Genomic DNA, 10733 nt, shown 5'->3' with positions numbered 1-10733 from the left:
CCTCACAGTGCGGTCTCCAGAAATGTTCAGATTCCATACCACTTAAATGTGGGGAATGTAATTGTGAATGTACTGGTTAAAGAGATGAAAATGGCTGAACTGTAAATCAGTTTATTTAAATGAACTTTTTTGCTAGCAGAGTATAGGCATATCATTAGCTTGTAAATGTGTCTAATAAGCCTGTCTTCACTAATATGCCAAAAAGAGCCTAATTAACTTTTTTTTTCCCCTCCAGTTAGACAGTAGTATGAGGATCCCTGATCACATTTCCACACTATCTTTTTAGCATCAGCAAAGCGGCACTAAAACAGCCCCTGTGACATCTATAAAAATGCTAGTTTATAATTAGGACGATCTTGGCTTGAACAATAATGTTGCAATTTGTAGTGATGGCTTCTGTTTCTCTTTAATTTTAATGTATTAGCCTACAATGCTCTGGAGATTTCTAGGTAGACTAGCCTGTTTCCATTCCCACAACTGCTGGCATTATACCCTTTAGGTTAAGCAAGGAGAAGCAGATGCAGTTTGGTAGGTTTTAAATTTTTTTAGTGAATGCAAGGGCAGAAGGAATACTGACAAGAAAAGACAAGTATAACACCATCCGTTTATTTCTTAACTCATTGTCTGAATGAGAGGACCACGTCCTGGAGATGAATCTGATGAGAACCAGGTCACAGGAACCCCAAACAACAGAATCCTGGTGTTTCCCAATGTTCTCCGGTGCAGGAATTGTTAGCCTCTTTCCATCAGAGTCCTGGAGGCATGCAGAAGTCTGCCATGGATTCCACAAAGAAAAGTTAGGAAGGCTGACCATTTTCCCCTTTTCATCCTTATAATTATTCCTGGACTTCGTTTGCGTATTGAAACAAAATGCCAACACCGCTGTTAGAACCACATCACTGATGCCTGCCATGTCTCTTTTGTCACGTCCAGGTTTTAATTCCCCACTGTTGCCCTAAAGCTAGAGCTTTTACTACTGGGAGAGAGTAGCACATAAATAGGTTTTGGGAAATCTGTGAATAGCCTGAAATAGGTACTCCATCAGAATTATTTGTGAGAGGTTGTACCCATGCCAAACTTGTGTTTCACCATTGAAGAATCTGATCAGGTGCTCTTGGGTGAGATTAGGGAATCTGTATTTTTTTAAAGAATGCCCAGATAATTTTGATCATGTACCTTTAACTGGAAAGAATGTTCTCAACTTTTATCAGAGCCTCAAATCAATTTGTGACCCCAAGAAGTTTAAGAATGATTGGCCTGAGGTCTTGGCGTTCCAGGATTGCTCCCTAATCTGGCCTCATCTTTTGTTTCCAGCACTGACCTCCTACTGGAGATTGAGGCACCCAGTAAATAATACCACTCACCCCTGCCTGAGTCCTAAGCTAATTGAGAAATAAGACAAATGAATAAGGCAGAAGGGAGGTCAACATATTACCTCTTTTCCTAAGTGGCTAATATTGAAGAATGCATCCTACAGCTTCAGCCTAGTGGGTTTATTCATACTAACGCCCCAGGTTTAAACAGATCTACCCACTCAGCCTCAGGGAGTGTTGGGCTGGGGCTGGCATCCTCTATCCCGTAGGAGCAGAAGTTGTCCCTGAAAACTTATGACACAGAGGAGCAGAGCAGTACCTGTGCTTCCCCTGAGCAACTGACTCCCAAGGTTGAGGAAAGGCAGGGGCTGAAGAGCACATGTTCAATTCCTTTCCTAAACTTCCCTGAGGCAGCATGAATGAGGAGATGAGAGAGACCAGAACTTTTCTCCCACAGAGCCCCCTCTACATGGAGAGAAGCATTAGGAACTGTGATTACACCTTGCCTAACAGTTCAATTATTTCCCCAAATGTCATGCATTTTCCTGCTTCTTTATCCTTTTCACACCAGCTCTCCTATCTGGAATGCCCTTTCAATCACTCTGTCCTTAAAAATGAGACAGAGCTCAGCTTCTTCAGTTGAGTGTTCTCTGCACTATTTCCCCGTGTAAGCATTCCCTCTGCCAAGGGTACATCTGCTCTGAACTCCCACAGCAGTTATCCAAAGCCTGATAGAGCATCAAAATTACCTGAGGGAGATTTTATCCACACCGAGCCTGAGTCTTGCTATTGAAGAATCTGGTTCAGTAAATTTTGGGTGGGGTTTAAAAGTCTGCATTTAAGAAAAATTCCCTCCAGGTAATCCTGATAATTCATCTGCTCCAGAAAACACTGTTCAGTCATTATTTCCATGACCACTTTCAACCCTGCGTGTGAGAGGGGAGAAATGCTTCTCATAAAGAAGAGGGACTGCAGAAAAGCATGTAGCGTAGAGAGGAACACCATGGATAAGGGTCTTAAACACTTCAGTGAAACAGCAGGTGCTGGCTGTGGAGGAGGTAGAGAGAACAACACATAGTAGCTCCTCTCCAGCAAAAAATGACCCTCGGTATCCGGAGGGCATAAGAGAATTATTTGACTATTATCAGTAAAATGAATATAATAATATCCTTGCAGGGTTACTGAGTGGAGTAAGAGAACGAGTGCATAAAGCCTGGGTTCTCCATCTTCCCTCTCCTAAGACTGCAGAGAGTTGCCCTGTGCCCACTTTTTACAACACACACAGGGGTTGGCCTCTTTCTCCTCCCAGAAGTGGATCTTCCAGCCTCTTACCCAGCAAACCTAGCCTCTCAAAGTTCCACTTGTGTATGCAAATCAAATTTTGTGGGAGGTTTTTTAAACTTTTAACTCTATAAAGTGCCTGGGATGTGTTTGCTTCTTTGCAAATTTTCATTCCCTTTCCCTAAACCAACAAAACAAAGCAAACATAAATAAGTAAAAAAATTTCTTTTTGCAAAAAGAAAGAAGTTTTTGAATTCTGGATTCCTACTCTTATGAGGTAACATGAAAAAAGAGAGGAAAGGAAATGAAATTAGATTCAAAGTGTAGATTCTATATGCCAGACACTATTTTAGGAATTTTTCATGACTTTTAAAAGTAAGTACAGAGGTGGAGGTAAAATTCACAAACGCTGAAACTCAGGGTTCCTGGCTTTGAATCCTGGTTCTACAATACTTCTTATTCGCTCTGTGACTTTGAGAAAGTTTCTTAGCTCTCAGAGGCACAGCTTTCTCATAAGTAAATGGAAACACGGTCTCTTAAGCTGGCCCCCAATAAAGCATGTCTCCTGGTCTTCGTGTCCTTGTGTAATCCCCTCCCACATCCAACTTCTGCCCACCTGTGATCTGATTGAAAGAACAGAGAGGAACTAATAGTGCTGTTCTGGGGATCCAGAGCCCAGGCATTAAACAACCTGGTAGACTGTGCTTTTGTGTTTTGGGAGCCCTGAGAAGTCACAGAAGAATTCTCTCCTGGAGAGGCCCTGAGACCACATGGGGAGAGGACCCAACCGTCTCAGCATCCCCGTTGAGCCCGTATGACTCCATCCCTAACTGCATCCAACTGCACCATAGGAGAGACCCCAAGAGGAACCATCAGAAGAACCCCAGCCCCATCATCTGAGCCCCATCAACCCACAGAACTGTAAGGGACAGTAACATGGTTGTTTTAAGACACTAAACTTCAGAGTGGATTATTACACAGCAATAGATAACCAAAACCTGGAGTAACAGTTTTTACCATTTAGATAAAAGACAGTCATACACATAAAGCACCTGGAGCATAATAATTGCTCAGTAAGTGTCCATTAACTGTCTAAGCTTTACAAACAATTCCGTGTAAGGGAGGTACTGAGATCCCCATTTTCATTATGGGAAACCTGCCACAGAAAACAGAAGGGAGGAGTAGAAAGGGAGGATTCAAGGAGTCAGGTCTACTTGACTCCAAAAACATGCCTTGCCCTTTCTCCACAGCCTCCAAAATCTCACTAGGGAATTAGAAGGATCAACTTGCCCCAAAGTCTTAGGAAGTCTTAGGAAGTCAACAAGACAATTTTTGCATACCAAGTCCCTTTAGTAATAAATAACGAGGGAAACAGAGGACTATAGGAGCCGAAGTGTGTGTTCTCGTGGTGGAACTTTTGGTGATGTTAATCAATCCCTCAGGCCTTCACAACCCAGTTCAGAATGTCCCAGAGGAACATCACCCATCACTCCATAGCATCCCTGGGAACCTGCATCATTTTGCTTTTCAGGTTATATCACCTAACTTGTGTACATGTGCGTTTCTTCTTGTTAGAAATCTACAAGTTCTTCAGCATGAAGATGTGCTTACTGTCTCGCATCTCAGTTGTTTTCCACAATGTACAACACACGCACACACACGCACAACACGCGCACACACACGCTGTACAGCAATGCTCTGAGTTCTAGTTCTTCTCATCAGAAGTTACCTAACATGTGTCCCTTCTCTCAAGCCCCTACAAGGGGCCAAGAGTGGTGATGGTTTCATTAAGTAATTTAGAAATGTAGCACTGCTAACGCGTTAGTTCTCATAGGTGACCCTTGCCAGATAACAACGTTCTCAATTAAATGAACATGCTCTAAATTAAATTGAAATTCTTTTTCATCTCCAAAAAAGTTTATTAGCATGTTTAAAAACATTTTCTTGAAAAATAATAGAATTTCTAAATATGAAAGACTATCAGTGGCTATATCCTGTAACCAATATTTGCAACTGGATGGACAGCTTTATTGCCAGTCTTCATTTTATTAAAAACAATCCATATTCATTGGTTCCATGTGAAGTCACGACTATTGCTTTGCCTGGGAATGAGTCCCTACTGCAATTAAGTATAAAAAATATCTTCCATAATCAGAGTGTGACCTGCATTACTGAGTAAAGAGTTAATAAAAATCCTCAAAGAGGTGGGTTTTTGTTTTTTAAAAACATTTCTTTTACACACTACAAAGAAATAATTAGTATTTTGGCTTTTAAAATTCCTACATGATATTTAGAATGGCAGTCCCCAAAGGTCCTCCCTTCACATAATTGAGAACGCAGACCCTCTTCCGGAGCATACGTTCTTGGGGTGGACTCTGAAGACTTCAACCTCCACATGTTTATACTGGTTTGAGAACAAAGACAGCGTCATCCAGAACGTAGTAGTCATTATACATGTCACCTTCACACAGGTATGGCAGTCTAGTGAAAGCTTCGATAACAAAACCAGCTTTTCTGAAAACTTTGGGCAGACTATTCACTTGTTCTTCCCAATTCTGTCCCTTGATTTCCAAAATTTCTGATGGTTTATCCCACTTGCCACCTACGTTTTCCACATAGGGATGAAAAGGTAAGACCAGGGCAAGGATGACCCTGCTTCTAGTTGGCTCCAAGACACTTCTGATATCTTTTAACAAAGTCAGGGGCTGATCACAGCGGTCCAGCAAATTCAAGCAGCTGATGACATCATACTGGAACCCTGTATTCTGCCATTCATTTATTTCCTTAAGATGAATACTGGGTTAATGGAGGAAGTAAGGAGACATAGATCAGAGTAGGAGGGTAGATAATCTGAGACAGAGAGACCTTTCTGGACCCTCAAATCATATCATACCCTCAAATCACTGTTTATTATGCCCAGCCCTCTGCACAGTAACTTTGTTTTGTGGGCCTGATGATAGTGAATATCGTCATTGAGTCCTCTAGGACCACCCCCCCCCCCCCCCCCCCCAGTGCACAAACTAGGTACTAAAAGGCAGGTGAGAGATGGTACTCAGAGATGCCAGGCTTTGGGACAAATATAGGATGGAGACAGTTGTAGAGCTAGAAAGAGGGACGCCCCCCCCATATTCTAGTGTGCATGCCTGTCCCCTTCTCAGTCTCCCGCTGTGTCCTTCATTCTCAGACAACATGCTCATGTCTTTGAATGCCTCCATCTCAAGGCCCAATGCTTTTTTCACCCCAGAATGAATCAGAGTAGATATGGCTTCCCAAGAGCAAAAGGGAATGGCATCCACTGATCACTGCAGGGACGGGCACCGGAGGCTCCAGCAGTTGAAAATACGTTTGTAACAGATCACTGGGCAATATTCCAGTCTCATACTTCCACTCTGCCTGCGTCCACCAAGGCACAAGGTATCAGGAAAGTTGGCGGTGTAGTGCAATGAAGGCTTTGAAACACAACCCCCATTACACACCACATGCTGGAAGGCATCCAAGCCACAGTACCCTGTTGGGTTCATTTGCAAGTCCCTGAGTCCCAGGTTAATAGTACCAAACAATGGCCCTGACCCATCCGTACAAAAAGAAGGCTGGCAGGCTCACAATCGTCTGTTCATTTAACTCACCCTTCTGAGAGCATCCAGGTATTACACGGGGGTCATGTGCAGGTGGTGAGCACAGGAATACATACGGCTGATGCATATTAACACACATGTACATATACACATGCACACATATGCACACACACATACACACACACTGCAAACTAGAAAAATCATCTGTCAGGCTGGTTCTTGGGTCAAGCCAACTGGCCTTGGCCTTCTTAGTCTGCTCCCAAAGCCAGAGAGTGCATCTCTGCAGTGCTCTGAGTAGGAAGCACATTCTGTCTCCTGACGGCCACCTGAGCCTGAATTCTTCTGCCCAGCACAGCCTGGCCACTATGCTTTGAAAGTCAGCAAGTCTGTGTCCCAGCCATGGAACAGAAGGCTTTTCACAGCCACCTGACCTGTGTCCGGGATGCTGTTGATTCCATGCTCCACAGCCCAGAGGCCCCACCCTGGCTCCCTTTGCCTTGCGGCTCTGTTTCCTGCCATGTAACTCTCCTGCCCCATGATTCCCAACCGTCACTTGGCTGATGGGCAGCTGTCCACTCTTACATCTCCTTATGTTCATTGAAGTATAGGTCCAGCAGGCAGAGCTGTCACACACAGTCTGGGTGAGGATGCCAAATGCCTATTTAACACACACCTGCATGCTTCCTGCTACACGTTGTGTAGGCAGGAGAGGGAGGGTCTTAAGAGCAAGAACTTTAGGAAGAAACTGATCTGGGTTTAAATCACCACTCTTTAACTATGTGTCCTTGGACACGATCGAATTGACCTTAATGTTTTCTCAACTGTAAAATGCGGATGAACAATGCCCATCTCATAGGGCAATTGTGAGGACTGAGTATGTCCTGAGCCAGTTCCAGGCACTTACTAAGGGCTCTGAAACGTTGGGTGTCACCATCACCATCTTCATCATCATCACTGTTGTCATCATCACTTCATGCTCTTCAACAGCAGAAAACACCTAAGAAATACTTAGGATCCTCATAATGCCCTTTGCCCCCATGCCACTTGCTCCTTTTTGCCCTGAAACGTCAGCTATTCTGAGTCCAGAAATCAAAAACATCTTTCTTCCAGCCAAAAAAATGTTTTTATGAGTCCCATCCTGTAGATGAGGAAACTAAAATAACAGAGAATTTAAAAATATTTCCAGCACAAGGTCACACAGCTAGTATCTCTAGGATCTGAATTCCAGAGTCTAGTCTAGGAGCCTTCACTCATAACCATCATGGAAGCAAGGTTCTGCAGAGAAATAGGTGGTAATACTCAACAGCAAGCCGGGGCAGCATCAGTTGGTGCTGCACCAACTGGGCAGTGGTGTGGACCTTCTCTAGGCAGAAGCAATGGCACTTTTGCAAACTCTGTGACCAGGTGGCCACATGGAGCATGAACAGCTAAAACAGTTTGCAGGACCTCAGAGATATGATTTGTCTTCACCTTCAAATAGAAGGACAGACTGAAATGTCGGCCTGACTCTAGCAACTAGCTAAGGCTGAGGGTAAGAAGGAATCTTAAATAGGGAGGAATCAGGTAATTTTATTGTACCTTGAATGTGTCTCCAAGCAAGCTGGGTCCAGCATAGGGGTCATAAATGACTGCCTGCCTGCAGCTTAATCTGGTCTGACATCTGTTTTTGTAAACAAAAATGGGACACAGTCATGCGCTTTCACTGAGGGCTTCTCCACAGCTGCTTTTGCACATACCATGGGAGCTGAATAGTTGTGACAGACTGTATGATCTGCAAAGTCTAAAATATCTAAAATCTGACCTTTTACAGAAAGAATTTTGCTGCCTCCTGGTCTAGAGAAATATTTGCACTTTAATATTTTCTCATTTAATCCTCCCAGGTCCAGGTCTTAATGTGTTATCATCCCCATTTTACAGATGAAAACGTTTGAGGGCCAGATAAGTTAGGCGATTTATTCAAAGTTCTGTGGCCACAAAGTTCTGTGGGTCAGAATTAGGGTCCAGATCCCTTTACTCCAAAGACTATTTCTTTTGATTTCATCCTTCTACAAAATGTTTCTTCTGTGTGTATAGACAACATAGAAGCCTCTATTTTTCCTCCAAAACTCACAAACAAAGCCCTGAGGAAGAGAAAAGGTGGTAAATGATACATGCATGCGTCCAAATGCAGAGTATTTTCTTTCCCTTTCTGTGTCCAAAAACTCAAGAAGGACACTGGATGTCACCTGTACAAATTACCTGTACTTTACACAATACATGTATATGTGAAGACTTCAGGCTTCTAACTTCAAATTTTTTTTGGATCTATAGAGCTAAGATCACAGAGAAATCAACCGGCCCAAATCTAAGAAGAGACAGTACCTGTAGAGGAAGAAGAGATGCAGAAACATGCTCTCCTGGTGCAAACACATCTGGGCACTGGTACAAAGAGTCTTGCTGCCATAGTTGACAAATGGGTGAAGGTCGAGTGTGGGCTGGGGCTGGTGGAATAGTGTGATACCCCTAAGGGGCTACAGAAATTGGAGGAGTCTGTAGTCTCTTCTAGCCTCATTCTCTGTGAAGCTACAAGGCACTCAAAAGATCAGAAGAGTCCTAAGAAGTGTCTGCTCTGGGGCAGACATGGGGAAGAGAAGAAGCAGCTGTAGAGGGGCAAGAAATTCACCTAGATTTGTCTCCTTTATTTCCCAGACAGACCAAAATCTTTAATCTTTGGGGAGAAAGGCAATAAGCACTTCTGACCTTAGGATGTTAGGGAACAGTCATTTCAGCTGGGAAAAGGGAACAGAGAGGAAAATTCTACTCCTGGGGAGAATCCTGACAGACACTGCCTTAGTAAAATGATGGAGGTAGATATCACTAGTAATACATATAGTCATCAAGTACCCCCTGATATGATGCACTGAGAGGGGTACATCGCTTCTGTGACACCTTCTACTAAAGCACCACCTCCATCTAATCATGAGAAAACATCAGACAAACCCAGTCAAGGGACATTCTATAAAATAACCTACCAGTAATCTTTAAGAGTGTCAAAGTCATGAAAGAAAGGACAGACAAACTGTCACACATTGGAGGAGACCGTGAGACATGACAATTAAATGCAGTGTGCGGTCCTGGATAGGGTCCTAGAATGCAAAAAAGGACATTCGTGGAAAAACTGTTGAATTCCAAATAAATTCTATACTTTAGTTAATAGTATTGCACTAAGGCTATTTTTTTTAACATCTTTATTGGAGTATAATTGCTTTACAATGCTGTGTTAGTTTCTGCTGTATAACAAAATGAATCAGCTATATGTATACATATATCCCCCTAACTCCTTCTTACGACTCCCTCCCACCCTCCCTATCCCACCCCTCTAGGTGGTCACAAAGCATCGAGCTGATCTCCCTGTGCTATGCGGCTGCTTCCTACTAGTTATCTATTTTACATTTGGTAGTGTATATATATATGTCCATGCCACTCTCACACTTCGTCCCAGCTTACCCTTCCCCCTCCCTGTGTCCTCAACTCAATTCTCTATGTCTGTGTCTTTATTCCTGTCCTGCCTCCAGGTTCTTCAGGACCATTTTTTTTTCTTAGATTCCATATATATGTGTTAGCATATGGTATTTCTTTTTCTCTTTCTGACTTACTTCACTCTGTATGGCAAACTCCAGGTCCATACACCTCACTACAAATAACTCAATTTATTTTCTTTTTATGGCTGAGTAATATTCCACTGTATATATGTGCCACATCTTCTTTATCCTTTAATCTGTCGATGGACACTTAGGTTGCTGCCATGTCCTGGCTATTGTAAGTAGAGCTGCAATGAACATTGTGGAGCTTGACCCTTTTTGAACTATGGTTTTCTCAGGGTATATGCCCAGTAGTGGGATTGCTGGGTTGTATGGTAGTTCTATTTTTAGTTTTTTAAGGAACCTCCATACTGTTCTCCATAATGGCTGCATCAATTTACATTCCCACCAACAGTGCAAGAGGGTTCCCTTTTCTCCACACTCTCGCCAGCATTTATTGTTTGAAGATTTTTTGATGGTGGACGTTCTGACTGGTGTGAGGTGATACCTCATTGTAGTTTTGACTTGCATTTCTCTAATGATTAGTGATGTTGAGCATCCTTTCATGTGTCTGTTGACAATCTGTATATCTTCTTTGGAGAAATGTATATTTAGGTGTTCTGTCCATTTTTGGATTGGGTTGTTTGTTTTTTTGATAATGAGCTGAATGAGCTGCTTGTAAATTTTGGAGATTAATCCTTTGTCAGTTGCTTAATTTGCAAATATTTTCTCCCATTCTGAGGGTTGTCTTTTGGTCTTGTTTATGATTTCCTTTGCTGTGCAAAAGCTTCTAAGTTTCATTAGGTCTCATTTGTTTATTTTTGTTTTTATTTCCATTTCTCTAGGAGATGGGTCAAAAAGGATCTTGCTGTGATTTATGTAATAGAGTGTTCTGCCCATGTTTTCCTCTAAGAGTTTTATAGTGTCTGGCCTTACATGTAGGTATTTAATCCATTTTGAGTTTATTTTTGTATATGGTTTTAGGGAGTCTTCTAATTTCATTC

Source organism: Phocoena phocoena, chromosome 1, assembly GCF_963924675.1.
Source record: "Phocoena phocoena chromosome 1, mPhoPho1.1, whole genome shotgun sequence".
Classification (NCBI taxonomy): Eukaryota; Metazoa; Chordata; class Mammalia; order Artiodactyla; family Phocoenidae; genus Phocoena; species Phocoena phocoena.
The sequence above is the reverse complement of the archived record's forward strand: the minus strand, read 5'-3'. Positions refer to the sequence as shown.